The sequence below is a fragment of the Leuciscus leuciscus genome, assembly GCF_965113295.1.
Source record: "Leuciscus leuciscus genome assembly, chromosome: 11".
Lineage (NCBI taxonomy): Eukaryota > Metazoa > Chordata > Actinopteri > Cypriniformes > Leuciscidae > Leuciscus > Leuciscus leuciscus.
The window spans coordinates 4,931,250-4,951,765 of record NC_138735.1 but is presented as its reverse complement, the minus strand read 5'-3'; the positions used below and the strand labels follow the sequence as shown (position 1 = coordinate 4,951,765).

At 35.6% G+C, this 20,516-nt stretch overlaps 1 protein-coding gene across 1 annotated transcript in view; it reads right to left on the bottom strand.

The window, feature by feature from the left end:
* LOC309509533 (NACHT, LRR and PYD domains-containing protein 3-like) overlaps positions 1–20,516 on the bottom strand; it is a 643,973-nt gene that overhangs the window by 144,517 nt on the left and 478,940 nt on the right. The gene's annotated exons all lie outside the window — the stretch shown is intronic.

Genomic DNA, 20,516 nt, shown 5'->3' with positions numbered 1-20,516 from the left:
GAAAACCTTATTTGTCACTGGCCCAGATATTCACAAGAAATACAGTTAATAACCAGTAATAGTTATATTAAGACTAGTGAGACAAGTGATAATGATATAATTTACGTTAATACTTATCATATGATATTATGAGCCTATAATATAGGCTACAAGACATAGGCCTACTATATATTACATATAATATATAGCCTATTAAAATACGTATGAAGTGTCTAAAAATGTATGTTTACTATAATAAAGTACCTGGAATAAACTTCTGGCATTTTTATTATGCAGTAACTTAATATTACTTTGAGAGTGTGTGTGTGACAGTGATTTATGTGCTTAACGTTACATGTCAGTCACTCTCTTTTTATAGTCTATGGTCCGTCAGCGCGGCATCGCTCAAGTTCGTAGAGATGAGCTTATTCAGTCCATTTTAAATTCTGATTTTGGCCGCCTCTCAAATGGGTTAAACCATAGATATATTGCCTATGAAGTTCAAGTAAATGCGCTAGAAAATCCGCGCTCATTCATGGATGTGCATTTATTGCATGGACGGAGAAAGCACCGACACCTGCAGGATTTCATCTGACGGTACTTAAGCATATTATAATCTATCTGTTCCGTGAGAGCAGAACGAACGAGCCTTTATTGACGTTTTTAAATCTGAAAACTCCAAAAAGCTACGAAATTGTCAGACATCCATTAGTGCATGTTCACAGAGGAAAACAACTGAAATACAGCGCTGGTTGTTCTCTCGAACGATACTCGACGACGGAATCCTAAACCGTGGGCGAAGTAATGGGTGTATTAAATTGTATGAAATAATCCCGGAAAAAAGCACAAAACACTGCAGAGATGGCAAGTTCAGCAGCTAACATTTGCTGAGGTGAAGTGACGGCTAGTAACAACAGCAGACAAACAGCTAGCAATGACATCAGCGGGAATCCATCTGTCACTCAAGTGGACACACCCTTAATTATGCAGAACTTTAAGTATTAATCAACTAAACGGATGAGTTATAAAAAAATTCACCCCCCTCACATTTGTTATGAAGGGCAAAATTAGCTGTATAGACCAAAGCCACATAGAGATCCAGGCTGTAAACATGTTTTTTTCCGCTGTAAAGTTGGTAATTTTAACATGGGGGAGATACAGATTTGACTCACTTCTGCAGCCAGCCCAAGCGGCCAGTTAATGAATTGCAGTTTGACTCACTTCCGTGTTGGTTTCAAGAGAGAGACGGGGAGGTTGCCGCTTGGGTGATAACGCGTCGTAGGTTATGGGGTGAGATTTCGGTCACAATTCTGCGCGCGCAAGATCACATTTTGAGCGTGGAAAAGGGCATTTCGCACGCGCGTGAACTGAGTTTTGCGGAGAAATGTTCGTCTCGCAGATAAGAAAATATTGCGAGCGAACGAAAATCAATTTTGCATTTAAAATAAGTATTTGGATGTGCGCGGACGTTCTCTTTCGCGTGTGCAAAGTTTCACTTTCTTGCTCCTTTCATACCAGCCGTGAGCGCTCTCTAAGCGCAGACGGCTCGCTTGCTCAACACAACCCAGCGTTACAATATGCCATAATTCCAGCCAATCAGAGATGAGACTGCTAAATTCTGATTGGCTGGCTTGAAAACCAATCACAAGACTCCCTGCATCACCTACTGCGGAAGAGAACTATTTTTTTTTTATTTTTTTATTTTTTTATTTAGTCAGTTCAAATACAAAAACATTTCAGTACAATGCAAAAAAAAAAAAAAAATGGTTACAAAGTATTGACAATACAGCTCAAAATATTTTACCAAAATAATAATAATAATAATAATAATTATTATTATAAAATAAACAAACATAAGAACAAATACAAAAATATAAGTATAAAATATCAGGGCATTTATATGTATTTGAAAAGCTTTAATATTTGTATTGTTTTTATAAGCTTTTTATTTTGTGATCTCATGTTTGAAAGAGTTTCAAAATATATTGTTAGATCAGTGTTATAGAAGGCAATATACCGTAGGAGGTTTTCTTTTGTTTTATTCTTGTCTTATGAATATAAAATTTCGCCAAAATGATAAAAAGATTAATTATATAATTTTGTTTTTCAGAAAAAAAAGGGTTTTTGAAACAAAGTAAAATGTCATGAGGGTCTAAATCAAGACATCTGTTCAATTTTTTTGTCATATCTATTTTAAAGTCAGTCCAAAAAGAAATTGAACATTTATTTTTATATTGCCCTTTTTCTGTCTTCAAGTGATGTGTTACAAAAAGTGCACTTATCACAAACAGCGTGAATATATCTACTAATGGTTGCATTTACAGGATAGCATCTATGAATAATTTTGTACATTACTTCTTTGACTTTATTAGAAATAATAAACTTATAGGGCATAGTCCAAATGTTGCGCCAAGATATACAATAAGGTTTAAGCCACTTTGATTTACATGGAGGACTGGATCCAACATTAAAGGAGTTTCTTATAAAGTTGTTATTAAAACCTTTATCAAATAAAGAGAGACCATTTACAAAGAGTTGAGGATTTTGTAAAGATGTATTATTGATATCTACATCTGAAAATTTGTTTAATATTAGTATGCCATTAGGAATAGCCTTAATTACTTTGTTAAATTCTTTTTCATTTACAAATAAACCATATTTTGAAATAAAATTAGGGTAGGTGTAAAATTGCCCATTTTTGTCAATTAGTTGGCTAACAATTAAAATGTTGTGTTGGACCCAATTCTCCATGTACAAAGATTTTTTATTATGAATGATATTACTATTGTTCCATATAAAACACCTACTGGGAGAAAAATTGTGTTTGTACAAAAGGGACCAGAAAAATAATGTTTGTCGGAAGAGAACTAGTGCAGTTGAGTAAAGTTGGCAGTAAATTCACAGATTCGATTGTTGTATAACCATCAGGACAGCAGTGATGTGTGAACTGAATTTAGCAACAATACAGTGAATTACAGTAAAGATATGTTTCATAAAAATCATAAAAATTATACATTTACAATTGTATAAAATTTAAAATATATATTTTCCCAAAATAAGTGTTGTAGTATAACCTTCAGGACAGCAGTGATGTGTGAACTAAATTAGGCAACAATACAGTGAATTACAGTGAAGTTATTTAATATTTTCATAAAAATTATACATTTACAGTACAATTGTATATACAATTTAAAATAGGCCTATATATTTTACCAAAATAAGTGTTGTTGTATAACCATCAGGACAGCAGTGATGTGAACTGAATTTGCCAACAATACAGTGAATTACAGTGAAATTATTGAATATTTTTCATAAATAATAATCATAAAGAATATATGCAAAACGATATTTATACAAAATAAGTGTTGTTATAAAAAGAGGTGTCATTTGTGCAGTAACAACGTTTAGCTCACGAGTTATTGACCCGGGAAGTTCGAATCTGTGAATTTACTGCCAACTTTACTCTCAACTGCACTAGTTCTCTGAATCCGCAGTAGGTGATGCAGGGAGTCTTGTGATTGGTTTTCAAGCCAGCCAATCAGAATTTAGCAGTCTCATCTCTGATTGGCTGGAATTATGGCATATTGTAACGCTGGGTTGTGTTGAGCAAGCGAGCCGTCTGCGCTTAGAGAGCGCTCACGGCTGGTATGAAAGGAGCAAGAAAGTGAAACTTTGCACACGCGAAAGAGAACGTCCGCGCACATCCAAATACTTATTTTAAATGCAAAATTGATTTTCGTTCGCTCGCAATATTTTCTTATCTGCGAGACGAACATTTCTCCGCAAAACTCAGTTCACGCGCGTGCGAAATGCCCTTTTCCACGCTCAAAATGTGATCTTGCGCGCGCAGAATTGTGACCGAAATCTCACCCCATAGTAGGTCACATGACAACGTCAACATAGCAGATGTCCGGTTCGCATTCATACTCAACGAGATCTGGCTATAAAGTAGCCTACCTACTCTTTTAGCGCTCGTTAAGTAAGTACTTATTGAAATGAAGTACCTACTCATTGAGTATGCGGTTTCGAACGCAGAAAGTGAGTATGAGTAGCCTATATCAAACAAGTAGCCCTCTAGACTATTTTATCCCTTCAGGGAGCCCTCATCACTCACTGCGGGTTGGAGACCCCTGCTGTACAAAAGTTTGGGGTCAGTTGGATTTTTAAATGTTTTTTGAATTAAGTCTCTTATGCTCATCCAGCCTGCATTTATTTGATCAACAGTATAAACAACCAACAACAGTATTGTGATATATTATTATTATTATTAGTAGTAGTAGTAGTAGTATTGTGAAATCGCGCTGAAGAAATGTCTCATTCTGAACACATCGCGATATTTGGCATCAGTTCACGTGTGCCAGATGCTGGTAAAATAGAAAATAGTATTTTTTTATTTCAAATACGTATTTTAAATACATGTATCATACTGCCCATCCCTGCTTGCCGGTGAGCATGTAGGGGGAGAGATACGATTTTCGATCAATCATCGAATATTATTTTGCCTGATATGCCAATCCTTAATATTTGGTGTTTTAAATGCCTGTTTGAGGTCTCTGTGAAAGTTTTAAAGTAGTCGTTTAGTGCTGCTTTCAGAGCGGTCTCGTTCGTACATTGTTTCTTCATAAATGCGAACACGAAAAATAAAATAAAATGAATAGGGTAGACTGTGTACAGTTTCGACACCTTAAATAACTTGCGTTCGCAGCAACCACAAGTTGTGATTTTTGCTGTGCACGTGCGTATTAGTCTCCTCTTTGATCGTGGGAAATTTGAACAACGGACGCATCTCCGATCCGAAGATATCGGAAACGTTTTTTTTTTTTTTTTTTTTTTTTTTTTATAAGGTAGATGACGTTCACTTCACCATGCACAACGAATAGCTTATTATCCTTATGTGACTGTTAAACGTAACTGGTATCACCAGAAACGTTATTCTGTGCCCTAAAAACTGGTATATTTCATGGTATTGTGTCATGCAAGGTAATTGCAAAATCTAGAGAAATGTGCGAGGTGGCCAGCGGGGGAGACACAGGTGTATCATCAACTGTACCCCCGATAGAATTCTATTGGTCACACAGTTTAGTTGTTCAGTGTTATGATAACAGGTTAAACGTCGTAATTAGCCAGCATATGACGCAAATGAAAATACAATTTGATATTTGTGATATTTAAACTGTGTATTATTAATAAATATTGTTTCATATCTTGTTCATGCTTTATACATTTTAACCAGTGCTAATTTAAATAAAATGAATGAATAGAACTATATAATAATTAATTATAATATGGTAACTTTGGTCCAAATCTGTGATAAACAGTGTATAGGCCTACTATGTTTCATCTGCTTATTTATTATAGTCAAAATAATCCAGCAATTATGTTTTATCGAATGTTATTCGAATTCAAGATGTAGAAGCTCAGATCAATAATGAGGCATACAGGCCATAAATAACAAATAGACATTACAACATTTTTATTATTCATAAGAATTTAAGTTAATAACATCTAAAACAAAGAATACATGTATTACAGGGCAAGTAAGTATTAGTATTTTTTAATGTTTTTGAAAGAAGTTTCCTCTGCTCATCAAGCCTGCATTTATTTGATCAAAAATACAGAAAAAAAAGTAATATTGTGATATATTTTTACAATTTAAAATAATTAGTTTAAATGATAATTTATTTCTGTGATGCAAAGCTGAATTTTCAGGATCATTACTCCAGTCTATCACATGATCCTTTAGAAATAATTCTAATATGATGATTCATTATCAAAGTTGGAAACAGTTCTGCTGCTTAATATTTTTTCATAACCTGTGATACTTTTTTTTAGGATACTTTGATGAATAAAAAGTAAAAAAAAAAAAAAAAAGCAATTTTTTTTTTAAATAGAAATCTTTTGTAACAACAATATACACTACTGGTCAGTAATTTGAGGTCAGTATTTTTTTTTTTTTTTTATAAATCAATACTTTTATTCAGCAAGGATGTGTTAAATTGATAAATAAAAGTGATAGTAAAGAAGATTTATATTATTAGAAATTATATATATTTTTTAATAAATGCAGTTCTTTTGAACCTTTTATTCATCAAATATATTAGGCAGCAGAACTGTTTCCAACACTCATAATAAATCAGAATATTAGAATGATTTCTGGGGCTGTTTACACCTGGCCACTTCATGCGTTTTCTCAGATCGGATAGCTATCCGATCGTGAAAAGACCAGGGGCGCCTGTTTCAGAAAGGAGGTTAAGTGAAAACTCAGAGTATGTTAACCCTGAAATGAGGGAAACTCTGGGTTTTCTGTTTCAGAATGGGAGGTATGTTAAACCTGAGAAAGCAGAGTAAGTCAAGCCCGTTTCTGAAAGAGAGGTAACTTATACTCAGAGTCAGTTACCATGGTAACTTACTCTGTGAACCTAACCTGGTCGGGAGCAGGTTTTCTTCGGTAAACCCAGAGTTTCTTTCGGTCTCCTCCCCTTTTTTAAAGAGGAAGTGGTGTTTAAACACCTCATTCATTCTTTCAGTACATTTTTATTAATAAAATGAATCTTTAATTAATAAATACAATATTGCTATTTTTAATTTCAATTTTTTAAATAAGATGAAGTCTATTAACTCCTTAACTGGCAACTGAATATACAGTAGTAGATTAGAGTTACATAATGTAGTTCTAAACAAATTCTACAGAATTAAACTGTGGCATTTACCGAAAATCACTGAACTCTGTTCATCTGTGCAACAGAAGTTGATGGACCGTCCTCCTGCTGTTCTTCCACTTTGGGGGCGGGGGGGAGAGATAAGACTACCCATTTATACTTAGCTTTAAACTTAGATTCTACTCCACATAAAAATGTGAAAAAATCTGAATGTGTAGATTGTTTGATGTGACACATAACATTATCCCCATCGTCCTGTGAAGATGAGTACACTTTATAACACTATTTGTCATAATTTCTGGTGTATTGAGTAGGCTACTTACAACTGCCTGCAGGTTTTGTTGGGACAGGAGGCTCCAAAAGACAGATATTACCATCGGAATCTGTTGGGACCAACAAAAAACCCAACCCAAAGTAAAATAAATGGAAATATCAAAAATAGCCTATATAAGAAATAACACATATGTAAACCTCTTACATTTTATGAAGGCCCTTGGATCTTCGGGAGTGACTGGCTCTGAAGTCCCTCCAGGAATTCCCCCAGCCAAAAATGCTGCTGCACTGCTAGACACTGGGATGCTATTTAGTTATTTAATATGTCAAATATTTGTAAATTCAGGTAGCCTACACCCATGATATGCTCAAACCTTACCTGATTGAATTATGTTCTTATATTTAATTTTCAGCTGCTGCCATGTTCTTTTAATACCTGCAGGATTGCACCCATGAAAATTAAAATTAGGTTGAATAACATACTGTTCTTCCAGTTTCACCTCTGATATTATAACAGTTGGGTAAGTTACTCTAAAATAGTTATTAATTACTAACTACAAATGACATCTTCAACCGTGTAATTAGATTCATGTAATAATGACTATCTTTAGAAAGTCTACTTATTAATAAATCCCATATCAACCTCAACCACTTGAACAATACAAGGAGAGACAAGAAACTGCACTTTTAATGCTTTCAAATAAACAATATACAATTGCATGGATTATTCTTGAATTGACCAAAGTGTGTAGAGGGAGAAGGTTACATAAAAAATAAACCTTTTAAAAATGTATGTTAAATATACAGAATTGTTCTATAGTCTAATGCAATTACATCAGATTTTACTTCAAATTACAGAAGAATTAAGAGTAATCCCTTTAATTAAATGACAGTATTTAGATGACTTGGTAATTAATTACACCCAACACTATATAACTAATTAAAATGTAAACATACGCATTGACTCGAGCAACTATTTTCTCCCTAGCTAACTCTAGTTGTCCTTCGCTGCTGCAGCCGATATTTAAAAAAATAATAATATGTCTTCTTACGCTTGCAGAAGCTGGTGAGAAATATGCAGACCTCTTTTTGTCTGGCGCTGTTACCATGGTGACTCATAATATCTGCACTCCATTGATAATGGCTTTTTATAGTGGTGGTGCACGCGCTTATCTCAGAGTCAGTCAACTCAGAGTTGATTGAACTAACTAATTTCAGCTGTTCTGTAACCGAAAACTCAGAGTTTCCCATCTCAGGGTAAGTCAACTCAGTTGAACCTCCTTTCTGAAACAGGCCCCAGGGGCCCGTTCTTCGTACGTCGCTAACTCAGTTAGCTGGATTTGATTGTTGGAGATTTGGCATGATCTTGGATTGTTTGGTTCTTCGACGCTCATCCTGGACTTGCTGTCATAGCAGCAGGTGCGCAAGCTTAAACCTGCTCGGGAGCAGGCTTATTTCATGTTAACAGGATTAGATCCCGGCTTTATAAGCGGAGGTGATACGGGAAGTCTTTCGCAGCCATGTCTTGTCCGTTTTTACGACAAGAACCTGTTGCTGAAGGTGGTCTCACTCTGCACAATCCACTGCCGCTTTCTGAGCATGCAGCCTGACATCAAACAATTCACCATTTACCTTGGAGAAGCGAGTCCAGAATATATCAAATAATACAAAAAGTAATGTAATCAAAAAGTATGCAGTTGACTGATTAAAAATATCTTAGATGGTGTGTGACTCCATGTCCTACATCACAAATGTGGAAGCAAAATGGCCTGGTTCTGTGCATGACTCCAGGATTTTCAGAGAGTCACATTTATGCACATTATTTGAACGTGGTAAGGAAATATTTAATATCAAGCTCACTGTATTACATACATTTATTCTGAGCCTAACAAAACTGCATTTTTCCAGGTGCTTACGACGGGATCCTGCTTGGTGACAGGGGCTATACCTGCAGGCAGTATTTCATGACGCCATTCCCTGACCCAAACCCCGGACCACAAACCCGTTTCAATGCAGCTCTAGCCAGGACAAGGGCACGCATTGAAATGACCTTTGGGCAACTAAAGGAAAGATTTCAGTGTCTGCGGGTTGCACCTGACAGGGCCTGTGACATTATTGTTGCATGTGCCATACTCCACAATATTGCCACCATCAGAAAGGAGAGGACCCCTGTGGTGGAGGTGCAGCCTGATGATGACCTCCAGCCAGTGCACTTGGACCAACCAAGTGGCAGAGCTGCACGGGACAGAATTGTGGAACACCATTTAAAAAAAAAAAAAATTCAAAACAAAAACCTTCATTAAATGAATAGAAGACAAGACAACATGCTTAGTTCCTTGAGTTTTATTTCAATTATTCTTTGTCAAGAAAAGCCAATGATGGTCATCTTTTGCCTGCAATAAGATATATTGTTATCCAAGGTCAGCAATAGTACTCTGTGTGAAATAGTGTATTTAGCACTTACTCTGAAGTTCCTTTTGAAGCAACTCAATCTCTAGTGCCAGTTTTTTCTTCTTTAACAGAATAATGCGTCTTTCGGAAGAACATTGTAGCCGGAACTACTTCTCTCTCTGTGTGCGAGGTACTGGGCTACTCCGCAGCGGCAGCGATCCGAACCAGGGTAAAATAGTCCCAATGTAATCACTTATTATAGGTGTACCACCATAGTGATTCAGGATAAGACAAAAACACGGTTTGGAAAATGGATTCATGATGAACTCGCTCATTATATACATTTTGAACAGAAAAAAGTTAAGGACTTTTATTTAATGCAAATTGCTCAAAACTTTTCAAAATATGACGCGACCCCCCACAGAGCTCGCTGAGGCCCCCTTGTGGGCCGCGACCCCCCTGTTGGGAACCGATGCCGTAAAGCACTATCACTGTGTATGACGTCATTGACATTTTAAAAGACTTTTTAAAGCAAATAAGTGACTCTAAAAAATCTAACACCCAGCAATGTGTAATTTCTTTGCATCTCCTTTCGGATACAACATTCAAATTACTAGACAAAAAATTATATCCTGAGAAAAGTGGAATTTGATGGGTATAGCGCCATAGACCTCCATTCATTCTGCACTCGCCTGCGAGCGCCCCCGCATGGACAGAGACGTGTTACTGCAGCCAGTCCAGAAACCGGAAGTAACCAGAGAGTGTCAATTCTCTTCCTATTAGACATTCTCTGGTTTCATGTGAGAGGGACGCCGGACAAATGGATCTATGGCAACTCCAGTCCTCGGGACCCGGTGCTCTGCACATTTTGTATGTCTCTCTTATCTGACACACTCAAATCAGTTCATGGAGTCTCTCCTGACGAGCTGATGATCTGGTTCAGGTGTGTTAAATAAGGGAGACATACAAAATGTGCAGAGCAGCGGGTCCCGAGGACTGGAGTTGAGAACCACTGGTCTATGGACTCTTTAAATTTTCGGGCAGCATGTGACCTGAAGCTGGTCTCTAATTGGTTTCTTAAAGATTCTCCCCCGGACGCAGGTCGCTGCGTCCCTGGCGAATCAGAATTGGATACATGTTATTTTATCCAATCTGATTGGTTCTCGTCACCTGCCATTCAACTGCGAGTGCGCGGGCGACACCGTCACTCCGACTACGTCAAAACATCGCTAGGCTGATCATTTTCGTAGAGAGAATGGCAGAAGTTAAACCAAATTCTGTTATTGATTTACAAATAAAAACCTTTCACAAGACCTTTAAGAAATAAAGGATCTCCGACCGGACCAACCCGATTTACAGGCCAGTGACAGGACGAAGCTAACGCTACACCCGGAGCTTCACCCGCGCTTGTTATGAGAAACGGAGGTGGCTTTATTATTTGCTTATTTGTTAACTTATGCTGTTCAATTCATTGCATTTTAATGTTCATGTCATGTATTTGTACTCAATATATAATCTAACTGTACATATCTGTTCTGTTACAGTTAGTAACTGAAGTGTAGATCACATTTGTACAATTATATGAAAAAAAGATGATGAAATAAATGATAAACTCTAAAATTTCAACTTTTATCCTTTTCAGGTTTGATTCTAATCATAATGTAACATTATTTGAAAAAAAAAAATTTCAGTAAAAAAAAAAAAAAAAATTATTGTTAGAATTGTGATTTCATAATATTTAGATATGAATCCAACTGGAAAATCTTGTGAAAAGATATCTTTCAGTTAGTCAAATAGCATATAGTGGAGCTCTATAGCCATCTAGTAGCTAAAATTATAATTTTTTACTTTTAAAACGACATTTTACAAAATATGGGCAAAAAGTTTACACTAAACCATGTAAAATTATCCATGTTATCCCCATGAATGAAAGTTAGAAATATGGGTCTTTTATAAAGTGAATTTTACATAAAATGCTGTTTTTTGTAAAAAGCCTATTTAAATAAATATTTATTTATTTAAAGAAATTGAAAATATATCATAAATCTTCCAAAAACTGCACAAATGTTGAGTAAAAACATTAATAAACAGTGTAAAATTACATTAAAAAAAACAACAACTATTATTCTGTTACAAAATTAAATGTTGTTGTCTGGGGACCCCAAAGATAACTAGTGTCGTCCCAAATGAAGATAATCAGAGGGTTAAATAATATTGCTTAATAAAGAATTAAATTATTTTATTTTTATTTTTGTCCTTGCTTATAGATGAGGTTGACAGAAGTTTGCCACTTTTGTTTCAACAGAGCATGAAATGTGTCGTTATCTTTTAGTGTTGAGTGACGTAATATCCCTTTCAAGTGGACGCGTGGAAGCGACGTGAGATTGAATGCATTGAAAAGCCTTTTCAACCTCATAGTACCATTATTTCTGTGACACAATAGTTCAAATTATCATAGTACTGGGATAAAAGTGCAAAGTTCAAATATAAACACTGATGTCTACGATAGCGATCAAAATAGAGTAAATCAGCATATCAGCATATAGAGTAACGCATTTATCGATTACATTGTTTCGCCACTAAGGGGCTGTTTACACCTTACCCGAAAGTGTTTGTAGTTAGTTACTTTCCACCTCTGTTAAATTATTATGAATATTAAAAATGAAGTTCCTAAATTTAATTTATGGAAGCATTAAGCCATGGAAGGTCATGTGTACTAGTGACTTAACCCTTTGTTTTAATACTGTTTATTTACAGTGTATTTTATTCTGCTTACCTGACTCGTGCAGAACTCCTGTCCATTTTGGCTGTGGTGCCTCCATCAGCGACTGGTCTTTGTATGGAGCCACCGTGAGAGGCCATCATTTTGCTATAGATCTTGTCTCTCATCCCACAAACTTCACTATCAGGTACTTTATTTTATTTTTTATCTACAGATTAAAGAATCTTGCAGTTCAAAAACGCTTCTGCTACGTCATACATGGATGTGCTTTTGTTGGTTTCAACCATGTAAGCATTAAGGTGATCATTTAATTATGATCCAACACTAGCCTTGAGTACCTTACTGCTTTTATAAAACAGTTACTACACAATACATTTATTAAAGCCGAAAAATATGTATCTGTGCAACTTTCATGAAGTAAAATCACTAAAAGCCTTCCTTCCGCTGGAAATAATAGTCCCTGACCGCAAACAGCAACAGAAGTTACATACATTATTTCAGCAAAAAACTATCTTTTATGAGTGAGTCAGTCAGTAAAGAAAACTTAAACATTGAAATAGGGCTGGGCGATATGGCTGAAAACTGTATCACAATATAAGGGTTTCATATCGGTCGATATCGATAATTATTGATATTTTTTTATGACCTATCTAAAATAAGGACCAGGAGACAAATACATTACATTGAAAGGTTTTTTTATTTTAAACTTAACCTTCCTCTGATTATAATCCCCTCAGTTATAAAGGCAGAAATGTCAACACAACCATGGAAAACACTCAAATAATTAATGTAAACATAAGTTAACTTGCGTTAAGACCTACCGATTTTTTTTTTTCTTCGCTATTGTGAATATAAATTTCCCATAAGCCTACATACAAACGTAGGCTACGCTCTTTCTTTTAAATAAAAACCCGTGGCGTCATCTATGATTATAAGGGCTGTAGGCTATATGCGAAATGAAACCGAAATCGCGACACTCAGATCCACGAACCTGTGTCGCCTGTCGCGGTGTGAGAAGGCAGAATCACGACACATCCCTTCCAACTCCCAGAGTTATCCTTCCCGTCCAGATCCAATGCTACCACATCTTTACATTACTATTGGGCAGTTCTAGCGTAATGGACGTGACATTTGCAGTCAAAACTTGAAATATAAATTATCAGAAAATGCGTTTAATACTAATATATTGAAACATCTTAATTAAGGGAGTATGGATGTATAAACAGGAGTTCAGACGTTAGAAAAATATCAGTATACACATGCGTTTTATATTTAAAATGATGTGCAGTTGGCTGCAACAACAGCCGAAAGAGGAACCCCGAACTGGTATTTTATTCTATACCAAAAGAAAAGGATAGAAGAGAGAATCATTTATTTAAAAGACTTTAAAAGATATTGTCTTCGTCACATGCGCTTTAGATGTTATTTTGTGTAAGTAACGTTAGCTCTGCAGACGATGCATAATCTCTGCCTTAAAAAGCATATTAAAGGACTAGTTCTTCCAAAAATGATAATTCTGCCATCATTTACTCACCTTCATGTGCAAATCCTTAAGTTGACTTTCCATGGAAGACAAAGGGACATTTTTGAATATGTAGCCTAATGGAGACTCTTCTTGTCGATGTAATGAAAGTGAATGAGTAACGTTAGCCTACTGGGGGCTGTCACGCAAAAAATTATAATAATAAAAGACAAAAAAACATCACAAAAGTATCATACAAGTGATCTAATACGACTCGTCCGTTATATAAATATCGTTATTTATTCATATGATAGCTTTATGTGACGAACAAACTGCAATTTAAGTCGTTATATTATAATCACTGATGAGCTTTACCTCTTGATAGCTTTTAATCGCAGCCGAATCGTGAGTGGATCATTGAAAAAGATTCGACTCGAAAGATTCATTCATTTCGATATAATCAGATGGTACCGTATTTGCTTTCGATTGAATTTTTTTCGTTGGTGGACAGACTTTATATAGATAGTTATATTTCTCATGTCTGTGAGGCTTGTCTATACACTGTTTTTCAGTTAATTTGAGACGCGCTCCAATTCACAGAGATCATGAACGCGCACCCTGTTCAATTTTATTTTATTTTACAAAAGCACAACGTTTTCTTGTTGTTGTGAGTTTACACAAATAAAAGTAGTTGCCTGGCCTGTCCTGCTCTCTTGGCTGCATAGCAGGCTCATAATTAACTTATATGGCTGAGGTCCGTCATACGAGTAAACATTTACAATTTCCTCAGCGTCCGAACTGTCATTGTGATCCATTGCTTTCCTATTGTTTACTTTGACCGCACTCCCTCCTGTTACGTCACTTCCGGCGGTTTTCAGATGCGGAAGTAACATTTTCTCACAAAAACGACTCTAGAAGCCTTAATAGCGTTTAAGTATATATTTATATTTTAATCTAGTTCCTACATTATTTTTCTATACCTTGACTCACTGGGTAGTCTAACCTATGGAAGCCCGTTTCCGCCACGTTGAGTAAAAAAAAAAAGATTCTTTAAGTCATAATAATGAGAAACTTTCTCGTAATAATGACTTAACATCTCAAAATAATGAGAAACTTTCTCATAATAATGACTTAACATCTCAAAATAATGAGAAACTTTCTCGTAATAATGACTTAACATCTCAAAATAATGAGAAACTTTCTCGTAATAATGACTTAACATCTCAAAATAATGAGAAACTTTCTCGTAATAATGACTTAACATCTCATAATAATGAGAAACTTTCTCGTAATAATGACTTAACATCTCAAAATAATGAGAAACTTTCTCGTAATAATGACTTAACATCTCAAAATAATGAGAAACTTTCTCGTAATAATGACTTAACATCTCAAAATAATGAGAAACTTTCTCGTAATAATGACTTAACATCTCGTAATAATGAGAAACTTTCTCGTCATAATGACTTAACATCTCGTAATAATGAGAAACTTTCTCATAATAATGACTTAACATCTCGTAATAATGAGAAACTTTCTCGTAATAATGACTTAACATCTCGTAATAATGAGAAACTTTCTTGTAATAATGAGAAACGTTCTCGTAATAATGACTTAAACATCTCGTAATAATGAGAAACTTTCTCATAATAATGACTTAAACATCTCGTAATAATGAGAAGCTTTCTCATAATAATGACTTAAACATCTCGTAATAATGAGAAACTTTCTCATAATAATGACTTAAACATCTCGTAATAATGAGAAGCTTTCTTGTAATAATGAGAAACTTTCTCATAATAATGACTTGAACATCTCGTAATAATGAGAAACTTTCTTGTAATAATGAGAAACTTTCTCGTAATAATGACTTAACATCTCGTACTTTCTCGTAATAATGACTTAACAGCTCGTAATAATGAGAAACTTTCTCGAAATAATGACTTAACATCTCGTAATAATGAGAAACTTTCTCGAAATAATGACTTAACATCTCGTAATAATGAGAAACTTCCTCGTAATAATGACTTAACATCTCATAATAACGAGAAGCGTTCTCGAAATAATGACTTAACATCTCATAATAATGAGAAACTTTCTCGAAATAATGACTTATCTCGTAATAATGAGAAACTTTCTCAAAATAATGACTTAACATCTCGTACTTTCTCGTAATAATGACTTAACAGCTCGTAATAATGAGAAACTTTCTCGAAATAATGACTTAACATCTCGTAATAATGAGAAACTTTCTCGAAATAATGACTTAATATCTCGTAATAATGAGAAACTTTCTCAAAATAATGACTTAACATCTCATAATAATGAGAACGTTTCTCGTAATAATGACTTATTTTCTCGCACTTCTACGCATGCGCAAAGCAGCGGAGCAGAAGGGCGTGCCGCACTAGCGACATCCGCTGGTCAAAGCCGTGTAAATGCATCACAGCAAACATGGCACGCTCTGCAAAACAGTTGTTTTCATTAAAGTCAGTGTGATCTACTAAGTGCAATCTGTAGTATCATTAAATAACATCATCAGTAGGCCTATATCTTCCATACTTTTCCATGCGCACGATAAGGTGTGAAAGTGGAATGCAGAAGCAGGATGGTTACCATGGTAAATTGTTACATGAATTTACAAAACTATCAGATTAACGTTGGAATATTACATTTATTCATCAAGTTTAAGTGTAACATCTTCATAAAATATATGGGTACGTGTGTTAATATAACACGTATTTTGCAGATGCTTCTAGGATATTTGATGTGCAGGTTCATCTGGAAGATATCAATACAGAAATCACCTTTAAGATGTTTATGACTTTGGGGACATTTAAACATAGTTGGGCAGTGGAATGGGGGAAAACGCAAGGTCGAGACGTGTTTTTAAAAGCTGAACTTCTTTTCAATTGAGCGCCGCATTTTTAGAACGGCGTGTCATGCGCGAGACGCTGCAGAAGAGCGAGCGAGCGTCCGTCTAGTGCGCATATGCCTAGAAAAGCAATGAAAAAGCGCGTTCTGTAGTTTCTCATTACGAGATGTTAAGTCATTATTACGAGAAAGTTTCTCATTATTACGAGATGTTAAGTCATTATTACGAGAAAGTTTCTCATTATTACGAGATGTTAAGTCATTATTACGAGAAAGTTTCTCATTATTACGAGATGTTAAGTCATTATTACGAGAAAGTTTCTCATTATTATGAGATGTTAAGTCATTATTACGAGAAAGTTTCTCATTATTATGACTTAAAGAATCTTTATTTTTTTTACTCAATGTGGCGGAAACGGGCTTCCATACTAACCTGCAAGATGCCCTTTAAGAGCAAATCATTTGTGACTCTAATGAGAGCTGTCTCAGTACTATGGTACGGTCTAAATCCTGACTGAAAATCCTCGCAGATATCATTTCTTTCTAAAAAGGAACATAGTTGTGAAGATACTGCCTTTTCTAGTATCTTTGACAGAAAAGGTAGATTCGAGATCAGCCTGTAATTGACTAATTTTGTAGGATCAAGTTGTGTTTTTTTTAACAAGTGGTTTAATCATAGCCAGCTTAAAGGTTTTTGGTACGTATCCTAGAGACAAAGATTAATTAATGAAAGTAAGAAGAGAATCTATGACCTCTGGAAGCATCTCTTTCATTAGCTTAGTCGGTATAGGGTCTAACATACATGTTGTCGGTTTAGATGATTTAATGAGTTTAGCGAATTCTTCCTCTCCTATAGCAATAAATGAATCAAATTTTTCCTTAGGGAGACTAAAATGCACTCCCTGATGCGATACTGTAGTCGACGGTTGCATAATTATAATTTTGTCCCTGATATTATCAATCTTATAAGTGAAGAAGTACATGAAGTCATTACTGCTGTGTTTACATTTCTGGGCTTGAAGCTTTCTTTTTCGTTAGTTTAGCCACTGTTTAAAAAAATACCTAGGGTTTTGTTTATTTTCTTCTAATAGGATTGAAAAATAAGCAGATCTAGCAGCTTTTAAGGCCTATCTGTATGCAATCGTGCTCTCTTTCCATGAAATGCGGAAAAAAACTCTAGTTTTGTTTTCTTCCAGTTGCACTCCATTTTTCTGGCTGCTCTCTTAAGGGCTGATTTTATTTAATCTTCTTTAAAGGGATAGTTCACTTTGAAATACATTTTTGGTATGTTTTAGCTTACCTCAAGGGCATCCAAGATGTAGGTGTCTTTTTTTCCGCAGTAGTTAAAATTTTGATATTTTTAGGTCAAACCGTTCTTGTCTGTCAGTCATATAATGCAGGTCTATGGTCACGGTCTCAAAGAGCATGCACAGAGTCCAAATTAAAACAATTCCCCGTCGTCCAAATTAAACAATTCCCCATCGTAAGTACACATTGATGGCCTAAGACACAGTATTTATATCGTTTTTACCTCTTATACACAGCCATGTCCAAGTGATCTGATCTGACGTGTACGCAGACTGGTGCATAGATATATACACTAGATGTCGCCTTAAAGACATTCGTTCCAATGAACTGCCGTAGACAAGGCGACATCTAGTGTGTATATACCTATGCACCAGTCTGCGTACACGTCAGATCAGATCACTTGGACATGGCTGCGTATAAGAAGTAAAAACGATATAAATACTGTTCGTTTTCTCACACAAACCGCTCGTTTCGTGTCTTAGGCCATCAATGTGTACTTACATACTTAACATCTCGTAATAATGAGAAACTTTCTCGTAATAATGAGAAACTTTCTCGTAATAATGACTTATTTTCTCGCACTTCTACGCATGCGCAAAGCAGCGGAGCAGAAGGGCGTGCCGCACTAGCGACATCCCCTGGTTAAAGCCGTGTAAATGCATCACAGCAAACATGGCACGCTCTGCAGTGAATAACATTAATGATAAATGATCAATATATGAGATGGGCTTCCATAGCTAGATAGTATTTTATTCATTTGTAATATTCATTTGTATTTTTGTGTATGAACAAGCAGCAACACAGAAGGGTGATCCATGGATTTCAAATAGATGGAGGAATGATAAGACAGCACACCTTTCCAAATCTGTTTAAGAACACTAATCTGGAAATCTGTGTAAGGGTCCGTTCATACAGAACGCGCTTTTTCATTGCTTTTCTAGGCATATGCGCACTAGACGGACGCTCGCTCGCTCTTCTGCAGCGTCTCGCGCATGACACGGCGTTCTAAAAATGCGGCGCTCAATTGAAAAGAAGTTCAGCTTTTAAAAACACGTCTCGACCTTGCGTTTTCCCCCATTCCACTGCCCAACTATGTTTAAATGTCGCCAAAGTCATAAACATCTTAAAGGTGATTTCTGTATTGATATCTTCCAGATGAACCTGCACATCAAATATCCTAGAAGCATCTGCAAAATACGTGTTATATTAACACACGTACCCATATATTTTATGAAGATGTTACACTTAAACTTGATGAATAAATGTAATATTCCTACTTTAATCTGATAGTTTTGTAAATTCATGTAACAATTTACCATGGTAACCATCCTGCTTCTGCATTCCACTTTCACACCTTATGGTGCGCATGGAAAAGTATGGAAGATATAGGCCTACTGATGATGTTATTTAATGATACTACAGATTGCACTTAGTAGATCACACTGACTTTAATGAAAACAACTGTTTTGCAGAGCGTGCCATGTTTGCTGTGATGCATTTACACGGCTTTGACCAGCGGATGTCGCTAGTGCGGCACGCCCTTCTGCTCCGCTGCTTTGCGCATGCGTAGAAGTGCGAGAAAATAAGTAATCAGAAGTCATTATTACGAGAAACTTTCTCATTATTATGAGATGTTAAGTCATTATTACGAGAAAGTTTCTCATTATTACAAGAAAGTTTCTCATTATTACGAGATGTTAAGTCATTATTACGAGAAACTTTCTCATTATTATGAGATGTTAAGTCATTATTACGAGAAAGTTTCTCATTATTACAAGAAAGTTTCTCATTATTACGAGATGTTAAGTCATTATTTCGAGAAAGTTTCTCATTATTACGAGATGTTAACTCATTATTTCGAGAAAGTTTCTCATTATTACGAGATGTTAAGTCATTATTTCGAGAAAGTTTCTCATTATTACGAGATGTTAAGTCATTATTTCGAGAAAGTTTCTCATTATTACGAGATGTTAAGTCATTATTTCGAGAAAGTTTCTCATTATTACGAGATGTTAAGTCATTATTTCGAGAAAGTTTCTCATTATTATGACTTAAAGAATCTTTATTTTTTTTACTCAATGTGGCGGAAACGGGCTTCCATACTAACCTGCAAGATGCCCTTTAAAGGGATAGTTCACTTTGAAATTAATTTTTGGTATGTTTTAGCTTACCTCAAGGGCATCCAAGATGTAGGTGTCTTTTTTTCCGCAGTAGTTTCAATTTTGATATTTTTAGGTCAAACCGTTCTTGTCTGTCAGTCATATAATGCAGGTCTATGGTCACGGTCTCAAAACACAAGCACAGAGTCCAAATTAAAACAATTCCCCGTCGTCCAAATTAAACAATTCCCCATCGTAAGTACACATTGATGGCCTAAGACACGAAACGAGCGGTTTGTGTGAGAAAACGAACAGTATTTATATCGTTTTTACCTCTTATACGCAGCCATGTCCAAGTGATCTGATCTGACGTGTACGCAGACTGGTGCATAGATATATACACTAGATGTCGCCTTAAAGACATTCGTTCCAATGAACTGCCGTAGACAAGGCGAGATCTAGTGTGTATATATCTATGCACTAGTCTGCGTACACGTCAGATCAGATCACTTGGACATGGCTGTGTATAAGAGGTAAAAACGATATAAATACTGTTCGTTTTCTCACACAAACCGCTCGTTTCGTGTCTTAGGCCATCAATGTGTACTTACGATGGGGAATTGTTTAATTTGGACGACGGGGAATTGTTTTAATTTGGACTCTGTGCATGCTCTTTGAGACCGTGACCATAGACCTGCATTATAATTATGACTGACAGACAAGAACGGTTTGACCTAAAAATATCAAAA